This window comes from Durio zibethinus, chromosome 8, assembly GCF_047325235.1.
Source record: "Durio zibethinus cultivar Kanyao isolate XHJ-2024 chromosome 8, ASM4732523v1, whole genome shotgun sequence".
In the NCBI taxonomy this organism is placed as follows: Eukaryota; Viridiplantae; Streptophyta; class Magnoliopsida; order Malvales; family Malvaceae; genus Durio; species Durio zibethinus.
Window position 1 is genome coordinate 26,832,137 of NC_143169.1, and position 13,201 is coordinate 26,845,337.

Consider the following 13,201-nt stretch of genomic DNA (forward strand, 5'->3'; position numbering starts at 1 on the left):
GAAAGGATGTCAAAGATCTGGCCAAAGCCATGATAGCTACTAAATCCTTGGTAGAGATTTGGCCATAAAAGAAGTTTGAGTCATTCAAGCCAAAATGTGATAGCAGAGATCGATAGTCCATGGAGGGAGACAAAGACTAATAGTCCAAGGATAGGGACAAAGGTCGATAGACCAAGAATGGTTAAGGCAAGCCACCAAATGGAAAGTGGAAGCCAAGGTAGTGGAACAACAAGGATCGTGAGCCACTGACTTGTTACATTTGTGAAAGTCCACACTTGTCGAGAGTTACCCTAAGAAAACCTAGCTATCTACCATCAACAAGGAGGATGGTGATGAGTTAAGGAAGGAAACCACGAAGCTTGGCCTGATAGTGATAAATTCAATCTAGGCCAAAGGGTGCTGCAAGTAGAAAGGATTGATGTTTGTAGACATGATAATTGAGGGTAAAAAATTGAATGCACTTATGGACACAAGAGTATCTCATTTGTTCATATCTGGAGATACAACCCAAAAGTTAAACTTAAAGGTACAAAAAAGGGCTATTATGACAAAACAGTTAACTCTAAAGAGATCCAACAATTGACATAGCACATGGAGTGGAGCTATAACTTGGGGAGTGGAAAGGTAAGGAATCAATCGAGGTAATTCTTTTAGATGATTATGATGTTGTTGTTGGTTTAGAATTCCTAGACCATATTAATGCACTTGTGGTGTCTTTTGCCATTTGTATTTGCATATTGGATAGTTGATACCCATGCATCACGTCGATGAGATAAGAATCAAGGTCAAGGACCAAGATGCTGTTTGCCATACAATTGCCTAGAGGAGTGAGTAGAAAAAAAAAGACACTTACCTTATAGCCTTGAAGATGGAAAATTCCAAGCAAAATAGTGTTGACTACCCCTTGGAAGTACTAGAGGTGCTAGAGTCATTTAAAAACATGATGCCCATTAAATTGCCCAAGAGGCTATAACCAAAGAGAAAGGTGGATCATGAAATTGAGCCAATGGAATGCACGGCACAAACATTTAGCATAGAGTTGGAAAAAAGGCTAACTTAGGCACATGGATGGTTGTTTCTACTCTAAGGCCACACGTGTGCTAGGCTTAAGCCCCTGTAAAATGACACCTACTCCTAATGTTGCACCATACCTTAAAGCAAGTCCCTAAATCAAGCAATAGCTCCTTAGGTTGGTGCAAGTAGAAGCTATGGTCATAGGCTTGGTCTGGCCAAGTCCATCAAGTATTTGGTAGTCTCGTGGTCCCTTATCCTCAATAGAAAAATGCCTTGGCCTGGCCAAGCTCGTGTATATAGACGATGCTACCTACGACCCCAGGAACAAGTCTTTGAATCGAGCAGTGTCATCTTGGGGTGGTGATAGTGGAGTTTTTGTGTGCAGCCCCAAGTAGATCAAGCATTGGTTTTGTCATGCCGTTGTTGCCTGTTGGACGGTAAGGGCAGTCCCTTGGCCCTTGCTTGTGTTTTTCCTATGCCAAGCAATTGGGGCAAGGCCTCATACTTCATTTCCTATACTCATTCATTAAGTAATTGAATGGGTGGGTTGTGCATTGATGTGCATAGATGCTGCTACTTGTACGCAATGAACATATGAGTGGTGCTATGGTTGTGCATGTTGGCAGGCTCCATGCTTGATGCATCAAACTATTGACCTGTCATCCTCTTTAATCTCCCCATCCATGTGGTCATCATACTAAGAGGGCACAATCAGGATCTTACTTGCCTAAACTGATGGAAACTGGATATCTTGCCATCCCTTATCCATCTTGTGTCCTTAGAGGCTATGGGTTGAACCTTAATTGTGCCCCATGTCCCAAGAGTGACACCTAAACCTCCATGGCTACATTGTTGCACTAGTGTTCAATCATGCTTTCGAATGCAAAATATTTTGTAGGCACTAGCTTTTGACCCTTATTTGTTCGATGGTATGCATTTTATGTGCTCGACATGCATGACACTTGTGCTTGTGTTGGCCCTATCTGCCACTCAATTAATGCATTGAGGTCCATGTAGTGCCAACATCCTAAAAGAAAGTTACCTAGTTGATCCTACCAGTAGTCATATGCTTGTCTTAAAGATTAAGCCATGCATGTGTAAGAATGAAGTAATTCATACTATGAAATTGTGAATGGCTCATTAAATTAGTTATAGTTTGTTTGATGGTATCTACTACTCGGATAACCATAGTAATTATAGTGTTAATACTTACAACAAACCCTACATTCTAGAAATGATGCATTTAATAGATAAAAGCTTGACATAGGCTTGGTTCATTTCTCTTATGATTCATGATAACTTGATGGATTGCACGACCTTTGTGCCAGTGATGCATCATTCAAATTTCTATCCTATTAACTTTCAATGATAGGATAGTGGCCTACTATGGTAGTGACAAGTGATAGAGGTGCAACTTGTGTTCAAAGACTCGATGGTTTATGGGATTCTGCAATTCACACCAAGTATCGCATTTTGCTATGTTCTTCATTGATGCGAGAGCCGAGATATCCATTTTCGAGAGTCATTTCATTTTTTCTCAATAAAAGGAGTCGCGACGCCATCCGCACACACGCTGCGAATGGGATGGTAATGGCGCGTACGCTCCATTTTCGTTTCAGGTCCTTGGCGCAATTCATGTCAGGGGTTCAATGTTCGACAGCGAGTGAGACGATGCCGATCGTTTTGCCCGCCTGATAAGGGGAACGAAGCGATCGTCGCACCTGTCCGGGGTCGAAAAGGGCTCGGGGCTCGGGGACACCCTCGCCTCCTCGGTGTTTCATTAACCGTCCGTGGGTCATCCATCGAGCGGGGTTTTGACAATGATCTTTCCACAGATTCGTCTACGAAAACCTTGTTACGACTTCTCCTTCCTTTAAATGATAAGATTTAGTGGACTTCTATGACGTTGCAGGTGGTGAACCGTCCACATCACCACGATCTAAACACTTCACCGGACCATTCAATCGGTAAGAGTGATGGGCGGTGTGTACAAAGGGCAGGGACATAGTCAACGTGAGTTGATGGCTTGTGCTTACTAGGAATTCCTCATTGAAGACCAACAATTACAATGATCTATCCCCATCACAATGAAATTTCAAAGATTACCCAGGCCTATCGGCCAAAGCTATAGACTCGTTGAATACATTAGTGTAGCGCGCGTGCAACCTAGAACATCTAAGGGCACTACAGACCTGTTATTGCCTTAAACTTCCTTAGCCTAAGTGGCCATAGTCCCTCTAAGAAGCTAGCCATGAAGGATCACCTTCGCATAGCTAGTTAACAGGCTAAGGTCTTGTTTGCTAACGGAATTAACCAGACAAATCACTCCACCAACAAAGAACGACCATGCACCACCACACATAGAATCAAGAAAGAGCTCTCAGTCTGTCAATCCTTACTATGTCTAGACCTGGTAAGTTTCCCCATGTTGAGTCAAATTAAGCCGCAGGCTCCACTCCTGGTGGTGCCCTTTCATCAATTCCTTTAAGTTTCAGCCTTGCGACCATACTCCCCCCGGAACCCAAAAACTTTGATTTCTCATAAGGTGCTGGCGAAGTCCTAAAAGTAACATCAACCGATCCCTGGTCGGCATCATTTATGGTTGAGACTAGGACGGTATTTGATCATCTTCGAGCCCCTAACTTTCATTCTTGATTAATGAAAACATCCTTGGCAAATGCTTTCGCAGTTGTTCATCTTTTATAAATCCAAGAATTTCACTTTTGACTATGAAATACGAATGCTCCCGACTATCCCTATTAATCATTACTCCGATCCTGAAGGCCAACATAATAGGATCGAAATCCTATGATGTTATCCCATGCTAATGTATACAAACATAGGCCTATTTTGAGCACTCTAATTTCTTCAAAGTAACATCGCCAAAGAAATGACCTAAGCAATTAAGTATAGGAGCGCATCACCGGCAGTAGGGACGAGTAGACTAGTGCTCACCGTGAGGTGGATCGGATGACCCAACCCTAGTTCTAACTACGAGGTTTTTAGCTATAACAACTTAAATATATGCTATTGGAGCTAGAATTATCGCGGATACTGGCACCAGACTTGCCCTCCAATGGATTTTCATTAAGGGATTTAGATTGTACTCATTCCAATTACTAGACTCATAGAGCCCGGTATTGTTATTTATTGTCAGTACCTTTTCATGTTAGGACTGGGTAATTTGCATGACTGCTGCCTTTCTTAGATATGGTAGCTATTTTTCAGGTTCCCTCTCTAAAATCGAACCCTAATTCTTCGTCACTCGTCACCACCATAGTAGGTCACTATCCTACCATCGAAGTTGTTAGGGCAAAAATTTGAATGATGTGTCACCAGCATAAAGGCCATGTGATCCATCATGTTATCATGAATCATTAGAGCAATGGGCATAGCCCGCGTCGACCTTTTATCTAATAAATGCATCCCTTCCAGAAGTCGGGGTTTGTTGCACGTATTAGCTCTAGAATTACTATGGTTATTCGAGTAGTAGATACCATTAAACAAACTATAACTGATTTAATGAGCCATTCACAGTTTCACAGTCTGAATTAGTTCATACTTACACATTCATGGCTTAATCTTTGAGACAAGCATATGACTACTGGCAGGATCAACCAAGTAGCATTCCTTTGGGACGTTGGAACCGCGTGGGCCTCGATGCACCGACCGAGCAATGGAGAGAGCCCAATGCGAAGCACAAGCATCATGCGTGTCGAGCACGTTAAATGCATAGCATCGGACGAACAAGGGCCAAGAGCCCACGCCCACTAAACATTTTGCATCCAAGAGCACGACCGAACATCGGTGCACCAATGCAACCACGGAGGATTGGGTGGCACGCTTGGGACAACGACCACGATTGACATCCAACTAGTAGCCTTTCAGGACACGAGACGAATGAGGGATGGTGAGACATCCGATTTCCATCGATTCAAGTGTGCAGCACAGGACCCCGATCACACCCTTGAGGTACGACGACCGCATGGGGGGAGATTAAAGGGGATGACAGGTCGATAGTTTGATGCATCGAGCATGGAGCCTGCCAACATGCACAACCATAGCACCACTCATATGCCCATTACGTACAAGTGGCAGCATCCATGCATGCTGGTCCACAACCCACCCGATCGATTACTTGATGAACAAACGGAGGAAATGATGTCTGAGGCCACGCCACAACCACTTGGCATGAGAAAAACACAAGCAAGGGCCACGAGATTGCCCCTACCATCCGATAGGCAACAACGGTGTGATACCACCAATGCTTGGCCTGGCCGAGACCACCGCGTGAGCTCCACTGACACCACCCCAGGGGACGTTACCCGATTCAGGGATTATTCCTAGGGTCTTGGGCAGCATCAGCTGTATGCATGACCTCATCGAGGCCAAGGCATTTTTGTGGTCGATGAGAAGGGGCCTTAAGATCGTCAAATACCGAGAGACTTGGTCGGGCCAAGCTCATAACCGTAGCTTCTCCTTGCATCACCTCAGGGAGCCGTTGCCTGATCCAGGGACTTGGTTTGGGCTCTAGGGCAACATTTGTCGCATGCACGAGCTCGAGCTCGGCTCCCCTTTTTCGTATACATGTCAACCGATCGAGGCCATGGGTGCCTGCCAGTTACCGGAGCTACTAGTCGCCAGACAAAATAGCCAGAAGGCATGCACACCTTATATTTCGCTCGAGGGATGTTACCCTGGGTATACGTAATAGGAGGCCCATCACACACACCTACTCCCCCCGTGGGGGGAGAGAGGGGGTACCGGACCACTAGCCCCTAAAGAGCATTAGAGATTTTACAGATATGCTATCAATAGACGTTAAAGTGTCTGAAATGAGGACACTTTTTCCAACACAACCATATCCCACACCGAGGGTGAATAGGTGCCGATGGTGGTCGAGGCATGTACCTGTACCAAGGTCCAGTGGTGCCGATGGTGTTTGATGCGATTGCCTGCACCAAGGGCCATCTTCTACCGATGTTGATCGAGGCAGGTGCCCATACTAATTTTAACTTGTGCGCATGCTGATTGAGGCATGCATGTGCCGATGGTGGTCGAGGCAACCGCCCACACCAAGGGCCATCTTCTGTAGATGTTGATCGAGGCATTGCACATATCAATGGTGATCGAGGTAAGTGCCCACACCAAAGACCGGTTTGTATCGATGGTGGTCGAGGAATGTGCCCATACCAAGGCCCAGCACGTGTCGATGGTGGTTGAGGTAACCGCCCACACCAGCCCGAGGCATGTGCCCGCACCAAGGCGCAGCACGTGTCGATGGTGTTCGAGGCAACCGCCCGCACCAAGGCCCAGTATGTACCGATGGTGTTCAAGGTAATCGTTCACAACAGGGGCCATTTTCTATCGATAGTGATCAAGGCAATCACCTGTACCGAGGCCCAACATGTGCTGATGGTGTTCAAGGCAACCGCCCGTACCAGGGGCTATCTTCTACCGATAGTGATCGAGGTAACGGCCTACACTAGAAGCCATCTACTATCGATGGTGATCAAGGCAACCGCCTGCACCAAGGCCTAGCATATGCCGATGGTGTTTGACGTAACTGCCTGCACTAAGGGCCATCTTCTGCTGATAATGGTCGATACATGTGATTGCACCTAGGCCCAGCACATGTCAATGGTGTTCGAAGCAACCGCCCGTACCAAGGTCCAGCATGTGCCGATGGTGTTCTAGGCAATTGCTTGTACCAGGGGCCATCTTTTACCGACGGTGATCGAGGCAACCACCTATACCAAGGCCCAGCATGTACCAATGGTGTTCGATGCAATTGCCCTCACCAGGGGCCATCTTCTATCGATGCTAATTAAGGCAACCGCCTATACCAGAGGTGATCTTTTGCCAATGATGCTCGAGGCAACTGCCCGTACCAAGGCCCAGCATATGCCCATGGTGTTCGAGGTAACCGCACGCACCAGGGACCATCTTCTGTTGATGTTGATCGAGGCATGGCACGTGCCGATGGTGGTCCGAGCAAGTGCCCATACCAATGGCCAGCTTGTGACGATGGTGGTCAAGGCATGTGCCTATACCAAAGCCCAATACGTACCGATGGTGCTCGAGGCAACCGCCCGCACCGAGGGCCATCTTTTATCGATGCTCATCGAGACATGCATGTGTCGATGGTGGTTGAAGCAAGTACCTGTACCAAGGGCCAGCTTGTGTCGATGGCGGTCGAGGTAAGTGCCCATACCAAAGGGCAGCCTATGCCGATGATGGTCGATGCATGTGCTATCACCATGCGCCATCATGTGCCGTTGATGGTCAAGGCCTTGGCCGAAGTTTGATTTTGAGTGATAGTGCACATGCTAGGCTTGGGCATATGCTGGTGCCACATTTTTTTTTGCTCAAGGCACCATCGTCGAAGCATCGTCGGAGCATCGTCGAAGAACCTGACCGACGACATTAGGGGTTCTGACGATTGGGGGGTGTGCGCACATGATGTGTGATGGGTGCTTGTACTTGACCCTTATATTGGCCCCCTATCCCTCAACAAACCTTGAGAACTCACACCCCCTTAAAGAGCATATGAGATTTTACAGGTTTGCTGCTAGTAGCCATTCAAGTGTCTAAAATGGGGGACACTTTTTTCAAATGGTCACAAAATCTTCTACACTTCGCCTTTTTAGCTGAATTTTTTTGTGCATGCCAAAAAAAAAAATACAAGGATCACATCTACCAAATTTGGGGCCAAAACTCCTGCTAAAAAAATTTTAAAAAATCTCGAACCATAAAAAAATTTAAAAATTATGAAAAATAGACAACGAGGCATCTTGCCATGAAACTTCACATGAAGGCTTAGGGGACCATTGTATGAATTTAAAAGCCATAAAAATGGTAGTGGCAAAGCACAAATATGAAGATGTGCCTAAACCCACCTACTAGCAGATCGTGGCACGCATGGTGCTCGACCCGGGCTCAAGACACCCGCGAGTGGTGTGCGGGTGCTGGGGAGTGCTCATGTGAATTCACAGGCCATAAAAATGGTATTGGCATGGTAGAAATATGAAGATGTGCCTAAACCCACCTACTACTCGGTCGTGGCGAGCATTGGTGCTCGATCCGGGCTCAAGACACCTGTGCGTGGTGCATGGGCGTTGGGGAGGGCTCATATGAATTCATGGGCCACAAAAATGACTTTGACGTACGGAGTTCATTCCTAATCTAAGCTCTGACCGGATCGAGAGTTATGGTAGCAGGACCTGTAGCAAGATTGACAGCACGGAGAGGGGAACCCGATCGATCGTCAGCTTGCGCATCCTACCTTTCTGGCCGATGTAGTGCCCACCCGCTTATTTTGTAGGTTGACTTAGGCATATAGAGTTCATTCCTAATCTAATATCAGATTGGATCGAGGGTTGTGGTAGTAGGATTGGTAGCACACAGAGGGGGATCGAGTCGATCCTTAGCTTGCGCATCCTGCCTCTCTGGTTGGCTCAGTGCTCGTACGCTCGTTTCATAGGTTGACTTAGGCATACTGAGTTCATTCTTAGTCTAAGCTCGAACTGGACCGAGGGTTGTGGTAGCAGGACCCGCGTAAGATCGACAGCACACAGAAGGGGATTGGGTCAATACTCAGCTTGCACATTCTACCTCTCTAGCTGGCTCAGTGCCCCCATGCTCGTTTCGTGGATTGACTTAGGCATATGGAGTTCATTCCTAGTCTAAGCCCCAGTCGGATCGAGGGACCCCTAGAAGGATCCACAGCACACAGAGGGGGACTAAGCTGATCCTCGGCTTACGCATCTTACCTCTCTAGCCAGCTCAGTGCCCGTACGCTCGTTTCATGGGTTGACTTAGGCATACGGAGTTCATTCCCAATCTAACCCCCAGTCAGACCGAGAGACCCGCAGTAGGATTCATAGCACATCGAGGGGGATCGAGTCGATCCCGTAGCTTGTGGATTCTAGCTCTCTGGCTGGCTTAGTGCCCGCATGATCATTTCATGGGTTGACTTAGACATACATAGTGCATTCCCAGTCTTGACCAACCAAGGGCCAAACGCTATCGATGGTGTTTGCGGCAACCACTAAGGGGGACCTGCAGCGGGATCCTTGGCTCGCACATCCTGCCCCCATGGTTGGTTTAGTGCCCGCACGCTCATTTCGTGGGTCGACTGAGATGAGCAGAGTTCGTTCCCAGTCACGATCAAGGGACGGAGGGCCTTGGGTCATGCCCAACCTTGGAGAGAGGTGGTGTGAAAAGAAAAAAGATCAGTGGGGGAAGGGAGGAGGGACGAATCGAAGTGACAAAGGGCTTAATCTCAGTGGATCATGGTAGCGAGGCCACTCTACCACAAATAATACTCTGTCATGTATTTAAGTCATTTGCAAAGGATTCTACCCACTACTCGGTGGGAATTGAGCTCTAAAGAGGCTCGTGTGGCTCTACCATCGTGGGGGCTGCACCTATGACACGTGCCCTTGGGGACCACGGGCCTCTACTACGGGTTGGCAATCGAGCGACGGGCATGCGCATCACTTCTAGCCCAGATTCTAACTTAGAGGCGTTTAGTCATAATCCAGTGCACGGTAGCTTTGCACCACTGGCTTTTCAACCAAGCGCAATGACCAATTATGCAAATCAATGGTTCCTCTCGTACTAGGTTGAATTACTATCATGATGCCACCGTCAGTAGGGTAAAACTAACTTGTCTCACGATGGTCTAAACCCAGCTCACGTTCCCTATTGGTGGGTGAACAATCCAACACTTGGTGAATTCTACTTCACAATGATAGGAAGAGCCGACATCAAAGGATCAAAAAGCAACGTTGCTATGAACACTTGGCTGCCACAAGCCAGTTATCCCTGTGGTAACTTTTTTGACACCTCTAGCTTCAAATCTCGAAGGTCTAAAGGATTGATAGGCCATGCTTTCATGGTTTGTATTCGTATTGGAAATCATAATCAAACAAGCTTTTACCCTTTTATTTCACATGAGATTTCTGTTCTTGTTGAGGTCATCTTAAGACACCTTCGTTATCTTTTAACAGATGTGCCGCCCCAGCCAAACTCCTCACCTGACAATGTCTTCCGCTCAAATTGATCGGCTGAAGCTAACTTTGGGTCCAAAAGAAGGGGTCGTGCTCTACCTCTGATTCACGGAATAAGTAAAATAATGTTAAAAGTAGTGGTATTTCAATTTCACCCTGAGGGCTCCCACTTATCCTACACCTCTCAAATCATTTCACAAAGTCAGACTAGAGTCAAGCTTAACAGGGTCTTCTTTCCCCGCTGATTCCGCCAAGCCCATTCCCTTAGCTATGGTTTCACTGGATAGTAGATAGGGACAGTGGAAATCTCATTAATCCATTCATGCGCGTCACTAATTAGATGATGAGTCATTAATTAGATGACGAGTCATTTGGCTACCTTAAGAGAGTCATAGTTACTTCTATCATTTACCCGCACTTGGTTGAATTTTTTCACTTTGACATTCAGAGCATTGGGTAGAAATCACATTGCATGAGCATCTGTAGGGACCATCACAATGCTTTGTTTTAATTAAACAGTCGGATTCCCCTTGTTCGTACTAGTTTTGAGTCGATTGTTTGTTGCCCGAGAAAGGCCCCTGAGGGAGCCGTTCCCAGTTCGTCCCTCGATCGGCACTCGGTGACCCATTCTCATCATGAGAACAGCTCGAGTAGTGCACCGATAGTCGATGGGTTCATGACTAGGACCCCCATGCCCAACCCTCAGAGCCAATCTTTTTCCCAAGGTTACAGATCCATTTTGTCGACTTTCCTTGCCTACATTGTTCCATCGACCAAATGCTGTTCACCTTGGAGACCTGATGTAGTTATGAGTATGACCAGACGTGAACAGCACTCGATCCTCCATATTTTTAAGGGTCACCAGGGGTGCATCGGACACCATGCGACGTATGGTGCTCTTCCTGGCACTGGACCCTACCTCTGACTGAGCTGTTTCCAAGGTGGGCGAGCCATTAAATCAAAAAGATAACTTTTTTTGAAGCCCCCATTGATGTCTTTGGACTCCCTAACATTGCCGTTAGCCATCGCATCTTGATTTAGGAATTTTAACCCGATTCCCTTTCAACACTCACGCGGGACGCGCTGTTGGACAGGCTTCCCCCGTCTCTTAGGATCGACTAACCCATGTGCAAGTGCCATTCACATGGAACCTTTCTCCTCTTCGGCCTTTAAAGTTTTCATTTGAATATTAGCTACTACCACCAAGATCTGCATCGACGGCCGCTCCGCCCAGGCTCGTGCCCTAGCTTTTGTTGAGACTGTCATGCCTTTCTACTCATTGGGGCATGACCCTTGCCCCAACGTCGGGTATAGGTCATGCGCTTAAGTACCATCCATTTTTTAGGCTAGTTGATTCGACAAGTGAGTTGTTACATGCTCCTTAGCGTATTTTGACTTCCATGACCATCGTCCTACTGTCTTAATCGACCAACACCCTTTATGGGTTTTGGGTTAGAGCACAGTTGGGCATTGTAACCCGGCTTTCGGTTCATCTTGCATCGCCAGTTTTGCTTACCAAAAATGGCCCACTTGGAGCTCTCAATTTTGTGGCATGGCTCAACGAAGCAACCGCATCGTCCTACCTATTTAAAGTTTGAGAATAGATCAAGGGCGTTGCGCCCCCAATACCTCTAATCATTGGCTTTACCTGATAGAACTAGCTAGGGGCTCTAGCTATCCTAAGGGAAACTTCAGAAGGAACCAAATGCTAGACGATTCGATTAGTCTTTCACCCTTATACCCAAGTCAGACAAAAGATTTGCACATCAGTATCGCTGTGGGCCTTCACCAGAGTTTTCTCTGGCTTCGCCCCGCTCAGGCATAGTTCACCATCTTTTGGGTCCCGATAAGCATGCTCACACTCAAACCCTTCTCAGAAGATTAAGGTCGATTAACGGTGCACCCGTGAGGGATCCTGCCAATCAACTTCTTTACGCCTTACGGGTTTCCTGGCCCATTGACTCACACGCATGTTAGACTCTTTGGTCCATGTTTCAAGACGAACTGGATGGGTAGCCTGCAGGCTACCGTCAAAAGCACGGAGATGTCGAGGCACGTCAAGATGACCCATGCTGCATTTCAAGATCGCGGAGACAATGTCTCCAAGGGCACATCAAAAGCTTGTGCTTGGGCTATCGTCATGACCCATGTCAGTCCACGGCCCGAACGGATCGACAGACCAACTCTCGGCATTCCATATACGATTGGGATGCATCTTGGGCCCTTATCTGCTTCCCTCCTGGTAATTTCAAGCACTCTTTGACTCTCTTTCAAAGTCTTTTACATCTTTCCCTCACGGTACTTGTTTGCTATCAGTCTCTTGCCCGTATTCAGCCTTGGATGGAATTTACCGTTTGATTAGGGCTGCATTCCCAAACAACCTGACTCGCTGACAGCGCCTCATGGTGCAACAAGATCCTGATACAATGGGGCTCTCACCCTCTTCTGTTCCCCTTTTTAGAGGACTTGGGCCTGGTCCGTCGCTGAGGACGCTTCTCCATACTACAATTCGGATGTTGGGGGCACCCGATTCTCAAGCTGGGCTCTTCTTGGTTTCCTTATCGTTACTAGGGGAATCCTAGTAAGTTTCTTTTCCTCTGCTTATTGATATGCTTAAACTCAGCGGGTGATCCCACCTGACTTGGGGTAGCGACGTGAGCATCAATCAAATGATGCGGGGGGTTCGACGGGGTCCGGATGGACAATGAGCGCTTGTCACTGAGGACGAGGCACGCTAGGAGCTCTACCACCGATGGTCACGGTGTTGTCATTGCTAGGGAATCGCTTTTGGGCCAATCGCAACCAACGGGATCGCAAGAGGCCATCTTCCACCCGCCCCCTTCCCCTAAAGCTCGATGGGTAGGGGGCAGAGGGGGTGACGGTGCATCACACCAAGGTAGGCGTGCCCTCAACCTAATGGCTTGGGGCACAACTTGCGTTCAAAGACTCGATGGTTCATGAAATTTTGCAATTCACACCAAGTATCATATTTCGCTACGTTCTTCATCGATGCAAGAGCTGAGATATCCGTTACCGAGAGTCATTTCATTTTTTCACGATAAAAAGAGTCATGACGCTGCCCACATACACACGGTGAACAGGATGGTGACGGCCTGCGTGCTTCATTTTCGTTTCGGTTCCTTGGCTTGATTCTCATCGAGGTTTGTTGTTCG

The 13,201-nt window shown here is 47.3% G+C and overlaps 2 non-coding genes and 2 pseudogenes across 2 annotated transcripts; all 4 read right to left on the reverse strand.

Moving 5' to 3' along the window:
* Window positions 1–2,407: 2,407 nt before the first annotated feature.
* LOC149517725 (5.8S ribosomal RNA) lies at window positions 2,408–2,538 on the reverse strand (annotated as a pseudogene).
* Window positions 2,539–2,832: 294 nt separating this feature from the next.
* LOC149517726 (18S ribosomal RNA) lies at window positions 2,833–4,638 on the reverse strand (annotated as a pseudogene).
* Window positions 4,639–9,270: 4,632 nt separating this feature from the next.
* LOC149517727 (25S ribosomal RNA) lies at window positions 9,271–12,678 on the reverse strand. The gene has a single exon (XR_016344413.1). It is a non-coding gene; the product is annotated as a 25S ribosomal RNA (ribosomal RNA).
* A 236-nt stretch (window positions 12,679–12,914) lies between these two features.
* On the reverse strand, window positions 12,915–13,070 carry LOC149517728 (5.8S ribosomal RNA). Its single transcript, XR_016344511.1, has one exon. It is a non-coding gene; the product is annotated as a 5.8S ribosomal RNA (ribosomal RNA).
* Between the last annotated feature and the right edge of the window lie 131 nt (window positions 13,071–13,201).